The 12,965-nt window shown below is 39.6% G+C and overlaps 1 protein-coding gene across 1 annotated transcript in view; it reads left to right on the top strand.

Annotated features, from left to right (window-relative positions):
* CNTN3 (contactin 3) overlaps positions 1-12,965 on the top strand; it is a gene marked incomplete at both ends in the record, with an annotated part of 237,636 nt that overhangs the window by 147,454 nt on the left and 77,217 nt on the right. The window lies entirely within an intron of this gene.

The raw sequence follows: 12,965 nt of genomic DNA, 5'->3' as shown, positions 1-12,965 counted from the left end.
GCCAGATGAATACCAATCTTGCCGTTGCCCTTTATTGAAATAACTTAGCTTTACAGGTATTAGGTTAAGCAGAAGCTTTCTTGATTTCCTGTTTACTGTAATAATATTTAAAATGAAGAGGCAGAATGGGGCCTACTTAAAAGCACAGCTTCTGGACCCAGACTGCTGGGGTTCAAATCTGTTTTCTTCTGCCAGCTACACGAAGTGACTTACACTTTGTGTGTTTCATTTGTTAATGGTTATGATGATATTAGCACATACTTCACATTATGAGGGTTGCTATGTGGATAAAAGACGTAAATATCCGTATAGCACTTAGGTCAGTACCTGGCATAGAGTAAACATAAGTATTGGCTATCATTATTGTTTATTGAGTACTTACTACCTGCTGGAGCATTATGCTGAAAGCTTCTGGTAAGCAGAATAATGGCCCCAAACATGTCCATGTCCTTATCCTGAAGACATATGATTTACATTATTACATTACATGGCAAAAGATAATGAAAGTTAAAGATGGCATTAAGGTTGCTAACCGTTTGCCCTTAAAATGGGGAGATTATATTGGATTATCTGGGTTGCCTTAAGTATTCACCTGGGCACTTGAAAGGGGAAGAAGACAGAGGAAGTGTTTGAAAGAAATGTAAGGTAATGAGAGAAGAGCAGGAGAGATTTCCAGCATGAGGGGGACCCTGATTGGGATTGCTGGCTTTGAAGATGGTAGAAGGGGGCCGATGAACAAAGGAATTTCAGACTCCTCTATAAAATGGGAAAATCCTCAGCTGACAGCAAGGAAACAGAGATCTCAGTCCCATAACCTCAATGAACTGAATTCTTCCAGCAACCTGAAGGAGCAGAAAATGATTCTAGGACCTTCCAAAGTAACACAACCGTGACAGCACCTTGATTTTAGCCCATTGAGACCCATACTGGACTTCTGACCTCCCAAACTGTAAGATAATACATTTGTGTTGTTTTAGGCCACTAAACAAGTTTACAGTAACTTGTAATTGGAGAAAAAGGAAACTAATACAGAACTCTACACGTATTATCTCCTTTCAATATCTCTGCAACTCTGTGCTGTTAGATCTTATTATCATCTCCATTTTTACTAATGAGAAAACTAAAGCTTAGAGAAATTATGTAATTTGCCTAAAGTCACATAGCCAGGATGAGCCCCATAGCTAGGGCATAACCATCAAGCTTTTTCAATGCCACATTGTGTACAGGGAGCCCCGAATTTGAGAGGTGGTCTCATCCTTTGAAGTCATGGGGTCCAAATTATTCTCTTTGGAGATGGGGGAAAACAAACAAACAATTTCTTAGACTAAGAAATGTAGATTTACTTTTCCAAAATTGCAAAGTCTTATTGTAGACAGACAAGCAGGTTGCGCTGCTTTTAGATTACAGTCCCAAAGATTTTTTTGTGAGTTGCTTATGACAACACAATCTGCTCTCCCTCAGATATTTTATGGGAGACACCTCCGTTAAAAGGCAGCCACAGCAGGAGGACAAGGCCAAGTTGTCAGCTGAGTGGTTACAAAACACAATCCAACTAAGTGCTAGGCGGCACAGAATAGATTTCTGGAACAGGAGATTAATTAGTGATTTGGAGTTTAGTTGTTGAAGCCAGTTTAAACAATTATAGGCACAAACTAGTTAATTTTGGCTGTGATGGAAGTTAAGTGTTCGTGTATAACTGGTGACTTTTTGTTGTCAAAAACATTTTAGAGTTTTAATTGTATGCATAAATTAAATAGTGATTATGTTCCAAGGACTTAAATGCTTTGCAAAATAATAAACCCACTTGTCCTCACAGTAGTGCCTAGAGGTTTTTAATCTTAATTTTAATTTTAAAAGGGGATAAAAGATTAAGAAATTTAGCTAAAGGCACACAGGAGAGATTTACTCCCACTTTAGAGAGTGATGGGACAATGCAGGGAAAGAGTTTAAATTCTAGAATCTCACCTGGTATTTTGACTTGGCCACTTGCTACCTTGGTATCATTAGGTCAGTTATGTAACGCCTCTGAACATTAATTTCCTCATCTATAAAACAGAAAGAATAATTGCCACCTTATACAGTTGCTATAAAGTAAGCATTTACCATGATGTCTGATATCTGTAGATCCACTGATCAGGAAAACGAGGTTATGTTACAGATAAAAAGTTGGAAGTAACAGTGGCTGAAAGAGATAGAATTTGTTGGTTGGTTGGTTGGGCAGTTCATTGGCTGGCTGGTCTCTTAGAAGGTAGGCAGTTAAGACTACCTGGAATCCACAGTCATCAGAGATGCACGCCCCTTTTATCTTGCTGCTCTACCATCCTCACATCAGGAACCAGGACGGCTGCTGGGACATCAGCCTCCCAAGGCATCCTTCCCAATGTCATCCCAGTGTCATCCCCCAATGACAGGAAGGAGGAAGGTAGAAATCAAGATACATTTACTCCCTTTTAAGAATCTTCCCAGAAGCCCCATCCAATAATTTTCCTTATGCCTTACTGGTCAGAAATTAATTCCCTGGCCAAACTTAGCTGCAGAAGAGGCTGGGAAATACAGATTTCTTTCCTGGGTGGGAGTGTGCCCAATGAGAAATTGGGATTATGTTTTAAGAAGAAAGGGGGGAAAGTGGTGGTTACTCCAACCATGTCTTATGTTCATAAAAGTTATTTCTCTGACCCTTTCAAGCTTACTGACCCTGTACTTTGTATTAAGTATTTCTAACATCTCCCCAGTGAATAAGGAAACTGTCAGGTATAAAAATAAGGTTAAAAGAGGAAACATGTTTAGGAGAAGGCTCCATAGTGCTGCAGTCTTTCCTAGGTATCTTAGTTCGAGCTTTTATAACATAATACCATAAACTGGCTGGCTTGAACAGTGGAAATTTACTTCTCACGGTTCTGAAGGATGGAAGCCAGAATCAGGGTGCCAGCGTGGTTGAATTCTGGTAAGGACAGCTGCCTTCTCCTTATATCCTCAGCAAAGCAGAAAGGGAGCCAGAGAGCTCTCTGAGGTCTCGTCTATAAGGACAGTAATCCCATTCATGAAGGCTCTACCGTCATGGTCTAATCACCTCCTAAAGGCCCTGCCTTCAGATACCATCACATTGGATATTAGGATTTAACATATAAATTTGGGGGAAACCCTAATATTCAGTACATGGCACTAGGTCTGGTGGTTTGGATTTTGCTTTTATCTCTTTGGACAGCAAAAGCACTGATATGCCAGGGCCTTGATGCTTAGGGGAAAAGCTGCTAGAAGCAATTATGGAACAAGTTGCAGAGTTGAATCTACTCCAAGTTCATGTGAAATCAGAGTGGGTCTCAGCCATCACTTGGCAACAAAAGCGCCATGTCCATCCCTCTCGGTCTGCAGGCTTAAGCCAAACTGGGGAAGCACTTTAAATGATAGATTTATTGTGGTTGTTCAGTCATGGGCTGTTCCAACATAAAACATGCAGACTCAAATCTCATCTTGGGGACAAATGAATTCATTGATGCATTTGAAAATATAAGAGAAGGCAAAAATTTTTGATGGGATATTTATGGCAAGATTTTAAATCTATAAAATTTTTACTTAGTTTTTTTTCTTGTGTTTCGGTTTTTGTTTTGTTTATTTGGGGTTTTTTTGGTGGATCAACATGGGTTTGTCAGTGAATAAGACACGATAAATAGGAAAGCTTTCTCTAGCCTAGCATATGGGCTGTTGACAAATGCACTTTTGATTAAGCCTATATATACATACATATATATATATATAGTATGATATAAACATAGATACCTATGTATTTATGTAGATATATAGTATCATTCAAAGCCTGAATCAGAAAATTCAAGGATTAAATATGTCTTTTAAAAATTATATAAATTGATAAATATGTCTACTATGTAAACCACACAATATGTTTGAATAATTATAATCTATCTAGTTTGAAAGTTTTTATATCAGCACAGTTACAGTTTTGAATCTTGCATCAGCCATAGTAATGTAGATCTAAGTGAGCGAGACGCCTGAATTACAGAAAGGTTTTGAAGAAATCAGTTAGTGCTTTCAAGTAGAGAGAGCATTTCAAGCTAAGGTAATAAAGGGATTACTTCCCAACAGAGGTCTTAGTAAAGCTTCTGTGAATAGAGAACAAGGGCTTATAATGCACATAGTGATTCCTGAGCTCTTAAAATTAAGTGTTCATTCATTCATTTGAAAATATTTTGAATACCTACTGTGTGCTAGGCACTAGGTATTTAATTTTCACCAGAGAAGTTAATCCCATTATTTGTAGATTTTCAGGGTATCAGGCAGGTAACACAGGACCTTTATAATAAAACTCAATTGACAAAATACAGAGTGTTCGGTGATTATCTGAGGAGGTCCCATCTCCAATTTAGGGTGCAGAGCAGGCTTTCTGGAGGATGTAGTGTCTATACCAAGGCTTGAACGATGACTAGGATTCACTGGAGAAGAGTGCTCAAAGTAGGAGGAACAGCCTGTGCAAAGGCACAGAGGCAAGGACAAGAATAGGCATTTGATGTTCAGTGCAACTCAGTGAAAAGTCACTTAGGCGGGAGGGCTGCAGAGGGAGCGAGGCCATGGAGGTAAGCGAGGATCTTATTGTGAATGACACAGGAAGCCAAGTGAAATAGAGTTTGGGCTTTATTTCCTGTGAAAGCAACATAATAAGGTAGCAGTTAAAAGATCAAATTTATTTTTTAAAAATTTATTTTATTGAAATATAGTTGATTTACAATGTGTTAATTTATGCTGTACAGCAAAGTGATTCAGTTATACATATGTATACTTTCTTTTTCATATTCTTTTCCATTATGATTCATCACAGGATACTGAGTATAGTTCCCTGTGCTATACAGTAGGACCTTGTTTATCCTTTCTATACATAATAGTTTGCATTTGCTAATCCCAAACTCCCAATCCTTCCCTACCCTACCCACTCTTCCCCTTGGCAACCACAAGTCTGTTCTCTATGTCTGCGAGTCAGCTTCTGTTTCGTAGATAAGTTCATTTGTGTCATATTTTAGGTTCCACATATAAGTGATATCATATGGTATTTGTCTTTTTCTTTCGACTTACTTTGCTTAGTATGATAATCTCTAGGTCCATCCATGTTGCTGCAAATGGCATTATTTCACTCTTTTTTATGGCCGAGTAGTATTCCATTGTATGTATGTAAGTGTGTGTGTGTGTATGTGTGTGTGTGTGTGTGTGTGTGTGTGTGTGTGTGTGTATATGTATCACATCTTCTTTATGAATTCATCTGTCGACGGACATTTAGGTTGCTTCCATGTCTTGCCTATTGTGAATAGTGCCGCAGTGAACATTGGGATGCATGTATCTTTTCGAATTATAGTTTTCTCCAGATATGTGTCCTGGAGAAAGATCAAGTTTATGTTTAAAAAAAGTCACAACAGTGGCAGTAGAGAGCATGAATCGGAGCAGTTGGAACTTGAGGCAAGATTCCCAGTTAGCAGCAATTGAGCAGTTTGAACAGGAGAGGATTAGAGCCTAAAATAAAGAAATGGCAATGAGAATGGAGAGAAGTATTGAGGGGTTGTGAAAAAGTTAAATCAGCAGGACAGAGGACTCCATTAAAGATTTGGAGAGAAGATGCTAGTCAAGGCTGAATCCTAAATTTCCAATTCAGGCGTCAGGATCGTGATAGACCTATCCCTGTCGTGAGATAGACCTATCCCTGTCGTGAGATAGACCTATCCCTGTCGTGAGACAGGGAACAATACAGAAGGAGCAGAGGTGAGGGCAAATATGATAAATTCAATTTGAAATTGTTTCAGTTTGAAATGCTTGTTGACAAACCAACTGGCTATATCTGTGTGCTTTTAAAGGTTGACTCTCTAAATCTGGAACTAAGGAGAGCGGCCTGAGCTACAGATAGAAATTTAGGTGTTATGTGTATACAGATGGTAGCTGAAACCATGACAGTGGATAAAAGTTTCTAGGAAGGTACATATCATTAGACAGTAAATCATTACATTAAAGGAGGGTCTGTATCTTAATTCTGAAGCTTATGGAAATTTAAATGTAATTCGAGGATGCCTGTTTTTACAATATCATTTAAATGACTAACAGTCACAATGTATAAAGCAATTGATATATTAAGTCAGGGTCCAGTTAGGTCACCTGGAATGCAGATATTCTAAACTTTTAAATTACTAATATTAATTCTGAGTAGAGTTTTTTTTCCTTCTTTTGGTTTGATATTTGTATCATCCAGTACTGAGAAAAACTATTCTGCTTTTCACCCTTCAGAAAGGAGGTTTTCTTTTATAAACAGAAATGCTCTACCCTTTGAGCATCCAATGGTTTTTCACTAAATTTCAACATTTTAGTGCTGTTGGATTCATTCACTTAAATCCACATGTTTTCAAAAGACTTGAAATAAAACAGGAAGTTTTGTCTCCTTTAAGCCATGGAAAATTCTAAAAGACCCTGGAGAATGTGAATAGGCTTGGTATGCAAGAAGAAATAGCCACAGCTGGCATGTTTTAAAGAATGTTTAGCTTTTCTGTTTCACTTAGTGGTACTTAAAACACATTAGCCAATTATCTTTAAAAACGGGGCTTTCACTTGAATGCTATTGCTTATAATAGTATATATTTTATTACAATGGCCTCAATTCAGAAGAGAGTAAAACAATGGCCCATTATTTCTAATTAAACACATTAAAATTGTTTCAAAGGTTCTAGGCAGCATTTAATACTATAGAAATTTAAATGCTTTTTAAAGAAAGAAATAAAGATTTTCCCCAAATATTAATAGCCATAATCCAGACAGTGTTTTTTAAAATGTATTAACCAATTTTAATGTATTTTTTGCATGTAGTTAGAAGCTGACTTTAAAAGACAGTGAGCTTGGTATGCTGTATGATTCCGTTTATATGACAGACCGGAAAAAGGCACGCTTTACAGACAAAAAACAGTGATCACTGCTTGTCAGGGGCTGGGAGTGGGTGGAGAGATTGACTATTTTGGGGCATGGGAGAATTTTGGGGGGTGCGGGAATTGTTTTAGATCTTGATTATGACAGTGGTTACATGTCTACATTCATTTGTTAAAACTCACAGAACTGTACAGCAAAAAAGGTGGATTATTTTCTCTATAAATTATACCTTAATTTTTTACACAAAATTTTGCAAGCGATTTTACAGTCATCTCATCCTGATTTCATGAGTGGCTTCGTATAGGAGTTTCAAAGCTCAAGAAACGCCCCCAACTGGTCATTTTGACCCTTTTGTGAAACACTGAGTAGTTGGATGACGTTACTTCGAAGTAGAATCTAAACTTTTGCCGGTAAACAGGATAATTCCATCAGAGCGAGAACCACTTGGCATTTCTGCCATCGCTACTACTAGTCGCCACAGTCTTGCTTTGTAAAGATGTGTCTGGGGACTCTGTTACTATCCAGCGAATCTGTTAGATAGTATTTCCCTTGGCTTGAGCTCTTAGATGACGAAAAAGAGCTCATTTGCCAGGTCGTTTCTATCTCCATTCCCTCCGCATTTCCTCACATTTCTTGGCTTCTCTGTCTCTTATCACAGTGGAGTGGATTTTTCTTCATGCTGTTCAGAATACTGCTGTCTCTCTGCCTGCCATTGCTCCTTTCACCAGACAGCCATCTGGGTTATCTTCCCCATCACCCTTTGTCTCCCCATCTCAACAGCTGTCCCCTCACAACCATCAGAGAGGTAATGAAGCCCAGAGCGTATCAGTCCATCTACCCTTGGGTACACAGCCAAGATCTCAGCCAGTCCTCCACTTCTGTACCCTTAACTCCAGATTGATCTCTCACTGGTAAATTTACAAGAGCAAAGGAGAATTTTATTTAACACATGTGATGTTGCCTCCTGTCAGAACCTGGATGTTAGTTGTATCGAGGTTGATGTCCTTGCTTCCTGTCTGCAGGGAAGGTACTCAGGCTGTCCACCAGTTTGTCTTATCTTTATTCAGCACTGGGGACAGTGCCCAGCACTGGGAATACAGCCCTCAAGGAGCCCACACATTCTTTTAGGATGTGGAAAATTTACCCATCAGTTATTCTGGGAGAGACTGTATAATTAAAGTGACCGTATATAATTGATTCTACAATCTGGGACATTTTGAAAGAGAAAGGGGACCCTGTTAGTAATTCCCGCCAAGACAACACGTAGAAACCAAGGTTGGCCCGAGGAAACAGGACATTGCCACCCTGTCTCTCATGGGGTGTCTGTAAGCCAGTGAGAAGCACAGAGAAGAGATGCTGTCTCAGCCAGCACCTTGGGGCAGTGGACAGGCAGTTCCATACAGAGAGGTGTCTCGAAGGAAGTGATGGAGCTCTATTCTGAAGGATCTGTGAAACCAAGGAAAGCAAAAAAGTAGGGAAAACACCATTTGAACAAAATGATTGCATAGACAGGAGGTGAAACCGGTTATGTATTGCGATTGTGTCCAAGGTAAAGTTCACATGTGATCAGGTAAATAAGAAAGCCTAAGCTGAGTTCCTTCCCAGATCGAGAACCATCTCTCTCCTTCAGAGGAGGTGAACATCGAAGGAAGATAATTTTTTTTGAAGGCGAGATTGAGATGCCTGGGTAACTATGCAAGAGTCTCAGAGAATAGAGAACAGTCTCCTTCTGTCTCTCTGTTTCCCAACCCATATTTCCATTTCTCTCATGCTTCCAGCTGGAAAGAGAAGAGGAAACGGTGCATTTGCCCCATAACTCCCACACCCTATGAGAAGATTCAGCTAGTATTTGAGAGTGAAGATAATCAAGAGAGGAGTTAATGCAACCCAAGACTTTGGGTTTGGAATGCAACTCATGGGAAGGGTTTGAAATGGGACTCGTGGGAAGGGATCATAGTCACTTTCTCTCCTCCATTCCCCATTCTCCAGCCACCAACAGAGACCTACAGGTCTTCTCCTCTTAACCACAGGCAGCTAAATTTTCTGCATATTTGTATCATTACTTACATGCATTATTTATGCGTGATTGACATGCAGTATACTAATCACTCTGCACATTATTCACCGTGTCAGATGAAGTTAAGTGTAAGTTTTATTTGCTTCTTGATTTAATTTTAGTACTTGGTAAGAGCAGAGCGTCGAAGTCGGAAAGACGTGGGTCAAATCATACCACCTGTGTGATATTAGGCAGGTTACTTAACCCCCGAGCCTTGGTTTCCTTACTTTGTGCAACAGGGCCAGAAATTCTTACTTTGCAGGGTTAGTTGGTCTGTTAGGTGGCATTTGCTTGGTGGCATAGCCAACTCTGAGCAAGAGGTTGGCTAAAAAAACCTGATCTCCCCTGACAGGCAGAGAAAAGGACACGTTACTTCCAACTCTGCCCTGCCCCATTTCTCTCACATTCATTCCTTCTTTTTCTCAGGAGACTCAAGTTGCAATGGTAAAAATAATAAAGTATATGAAGCATCTTCTCTGGTGGCTTCTACATAGGCTCTCAAAAAAGGGACCTGCTACTGTTGATACAGTTTCTTTTTTTTTTTTGCGGTACGCGGGCCTCTCACTGTTGTGGCCTCTCCCGTTGCGGAGCACAGGCTCCGGACGTGCAGGCTCAGCGGCCATGGCTCACGGGCCCAGCCGCTCCGCAGCACGTGGGATCTTCCTGGACCGCAGCACGAACCCGTGTCCCCTGCATCGGCAGGCAGACTCTCAACCACTGCACCACCAGGGAAGCCCGATACAGTTTTTTTTAATTTATTTTATTGAAGTATAGTTGATTTACGATGTAATAATTTCTACTGTACAGCAAAGTGATTGTTATAGAAAAAATATACAATCTTTTTCATATTCTTTTCCATTATGATTTATCCCAGGATATTGAATATAGTTCCCTGTGCTATACAGTAGCACCTTGTTCTTTATGCATTCTATATATAATAGTTTGCAGCTACTAATCCCCAAATCTACAGTTTTTAATTTTTTTTTTTTCATCGTGTTTCTCAGATACGTTAAGAGTAACAAGACTGGGTTAAAAGAAAGGTGAGTAAAGACCTTTCTTTTTTACAAAAACGAGATTAGTTTTACATTATTTAACCATGAATAAATTCTACCCAAATGTTATTAAAGAATTTGCAGCTGTGAAATGGTTTCTAAAATTATATCAACTAAATTTTGCAGATGACCATGTGGTTCTTAAATCCATATTTTAAATTTGATTTTTATGGATTATAAAAGTTAGGGCCCCTTTAAAAATATTTTGTCAGTTCTATGATTTTGGTAGGGGAAAGCAGGTTAGTGAATTCCAATGCTAGGCATTGGAATCTACTTCCAGCCAGTTCTGTGTTAGAACCGGGTACATGAATTCATAACCGTGCTCGGCATGGATGTTTTATTTACTGGGTGTGTCTCTCTGTACCACATCCATTTGGTCATATAGAATTTCTCACTCAAGCCGCCAAATCCCACATGCATTTTCCTACGGCTCAGTCAATGTTCTATATCTCTGCTTTCACTGAAAATTCAAAGAAAAAATATTTTATTGAGGACCCCTGTCATATCATAACCTACTACCATTGCACTTTTTCTCGTAATAATGTTTAAGACAGGAAAAAGCAGGAGACTTCTCTCAAAATAAGAATATTGACTCCTTTAACATTATCAAGAGTGCCTACCATTGCCTTCTGAGTAATTCTTAAAAAGAAAGGAGGACAAAACAGAATTCTCATTGCACTCTGCATTTATCCTCCTGTGATTTACTCTGGCTGGAATGTCTTTTCTTGTCTTTCTTGCAAACCCCTGCTTATCACTCAAGGCCCAGCTTAATGTTACTCACCATGAGAAGCCTTTCCCAAGCCCAATAGGTGAGGTTAACTGCACTTTCTTCTGCTTTACCCTTGTGGTTTCTTTAGGCCCAACTGTGTCATTTAACACAGTGTATTGTGGCCGTTTGTGCAGAAGGCCATCTCACCTGGATTCTCACCTTCTCTATCTTTGTAGACTTGGTCACTGTTCCATACATGTTTATTCATTTCAACATTCATTTACTCATCAAATATTTATTCAGCACCTACTGTTCCCACTAACTATTGCTGCATAATAAATCACCCTAAAATTTAACGGTGTAAAACAGCAATCGCTTTATTATCGCTCGCCGTTTCCATGGGTCAGGAATTGGGGAAAGGCTTGGCTCGGCAGTGTTTGTTCGGAGTGTCTCACGTGGTTGCAGTCAGGCTTGTGCTGGAGCTGGAGCTGCTGGGGGCTGGCCGTGCACTGCTTTCTCTCTGGCAGGCCCATAGCCTCTCCATGTGGTCTCTCCACGTGGGCTAGTTTGGGTTCCCTCAAAACATGGTGGCCTCACGGGGAGTTGAAATGCTTATATGGCAGCTAAAGTCTTCAGGAGCGAATATTCAAGCAAGCAAGGTGGAAGTTGAATAGGCTAGTCTCAGAAGACACAAAACCTTACTTTCCTTGCATTTCATTGGTTACCAGTGAACCACTGAGCTGACCAGGTTCAGGAGGAGGGGGATTTGACTCCACCTCTTGATGGGAGAGTACTGTAGCAAGATTCTAGGAGAGCATTTGGGATGGGAAATCTTACTGTGGCCACCTTTGGGAAATACAATCTGGCATACCCACCCGGCATGCCTTGTTCCAGGCTTGGAGAAAACCACAGTGAACAGGACAGATATGGTCCCTTCCTTGTGGAACTTGCAGAAGGGAGAGACAGCATACGAATAAGTTAAGAAGATAATTTCTTTAGCCATTAAGGGCAAAAAGTATATAACCATATAGGGTATTTCAAGAAAGCCCTCCTTAAGGAAGTAACTTCTGGACAGAGAACTAAATAGTAAGAAGCAATGGGTCATGCCAAGAATTGGAAGATGTGCCTCGCAGGAAGAGGTCCCAACAGAACAAAGGTCTGGAGATGGGAATGAAATTGACTCATTTGAGAATCAGGAGCAAAGCCAGTGTGACTGAAGAATCCTGCATAGAAAGGGAGAATGATGAAATATGAGGTCCCAGAGACAGGCAGAATCCAGAAATGGGGCCTTTGAAGACAGTGATAAAACTGCTGGATTTTATTTTAAATGGAATAAGAAGTCATTGGTGATTTTAACACAGAGTGTGACGTACTCTGGTTAAAAAAGGTAACTCTGGCTGTAGTGTGGAGAGTGGGTTGAGGAGAGAAAGGGGGAAAGCAATGAATCTGGTTAGGAGGCAACTTGGAGTTGTCAGGGTAAGATGTACTGGAGGCTTGATTTAGGGTAACAGTGGAGGAAATGGAGAAAAGGATATTGTGTGTTTTGAGGTAGCGCTTGATGAATTTGTACCTCAGATACAAAATTTCATACCAGAGCATCCAATTTTCTTGATAGTTGTGGTGCCCCCCCCCGCGCCATTCGATTGAAAGTCTCTAAAGGATCGGGGCTAGTTCTTACTCATACATGTGTTTTTCAAAACACTTAGAGTGTCATAAGTACTCAACAAATATTTGTTGAAGTGAATTTTATTCTTTTTTGGATCGCTTCCCATGTCTTAAAAGTACCTATAATTTTCTCATTTAATTTATTACAGCAATTTCTTAGAAATGTATAAAATTGATTTTTTTATAGATTTCTACTTGAGGCTTCCTATTCAAATATGAAAAGTGCTATATTTTAGTTTATTCTTCCCCCTCCCTGAAGCCCTTAATAGAAATAGGGGGGAATGGATGGAAGAATGGTTGAATGAATGATTAGGTGAGGTGCAATTGCACTTCTGTGAAAAAGGAATAAACACGCGGGTTGTTGTTGGTGATGCTTGATGCCTCCCACATAGTTATACTGTAAAGGAGTTATTCATAATTTATGATCTGTTCTGTAAGTTCTAATGAATTGGTACACTGAGTTACATTTCTTACTACCTAACAAATTAAAAAAAAAACCATTTTGTACTTGCACGTGTTTTCCACTTCCTGATATTATCTGTGGTATTTTATAATCCTGTCTTAATGTAGATGTCAT

The sequence above is a fragment of the Grampus griseus genome, assembly GCF_964374135.1.
Source record: "Grampus griseus genome assembly, chromosome: 10".
Taxonomy (NCBI): domain Eukaryota; kingdom Metazoa; phylum Chordata; class Mammalia; order Artiodactyla; family Delphinidae; genus Grampus; species Grampus griseus.
This window is presented reverse-complemented; position numbering and strand designations above follow the sequence as displayed.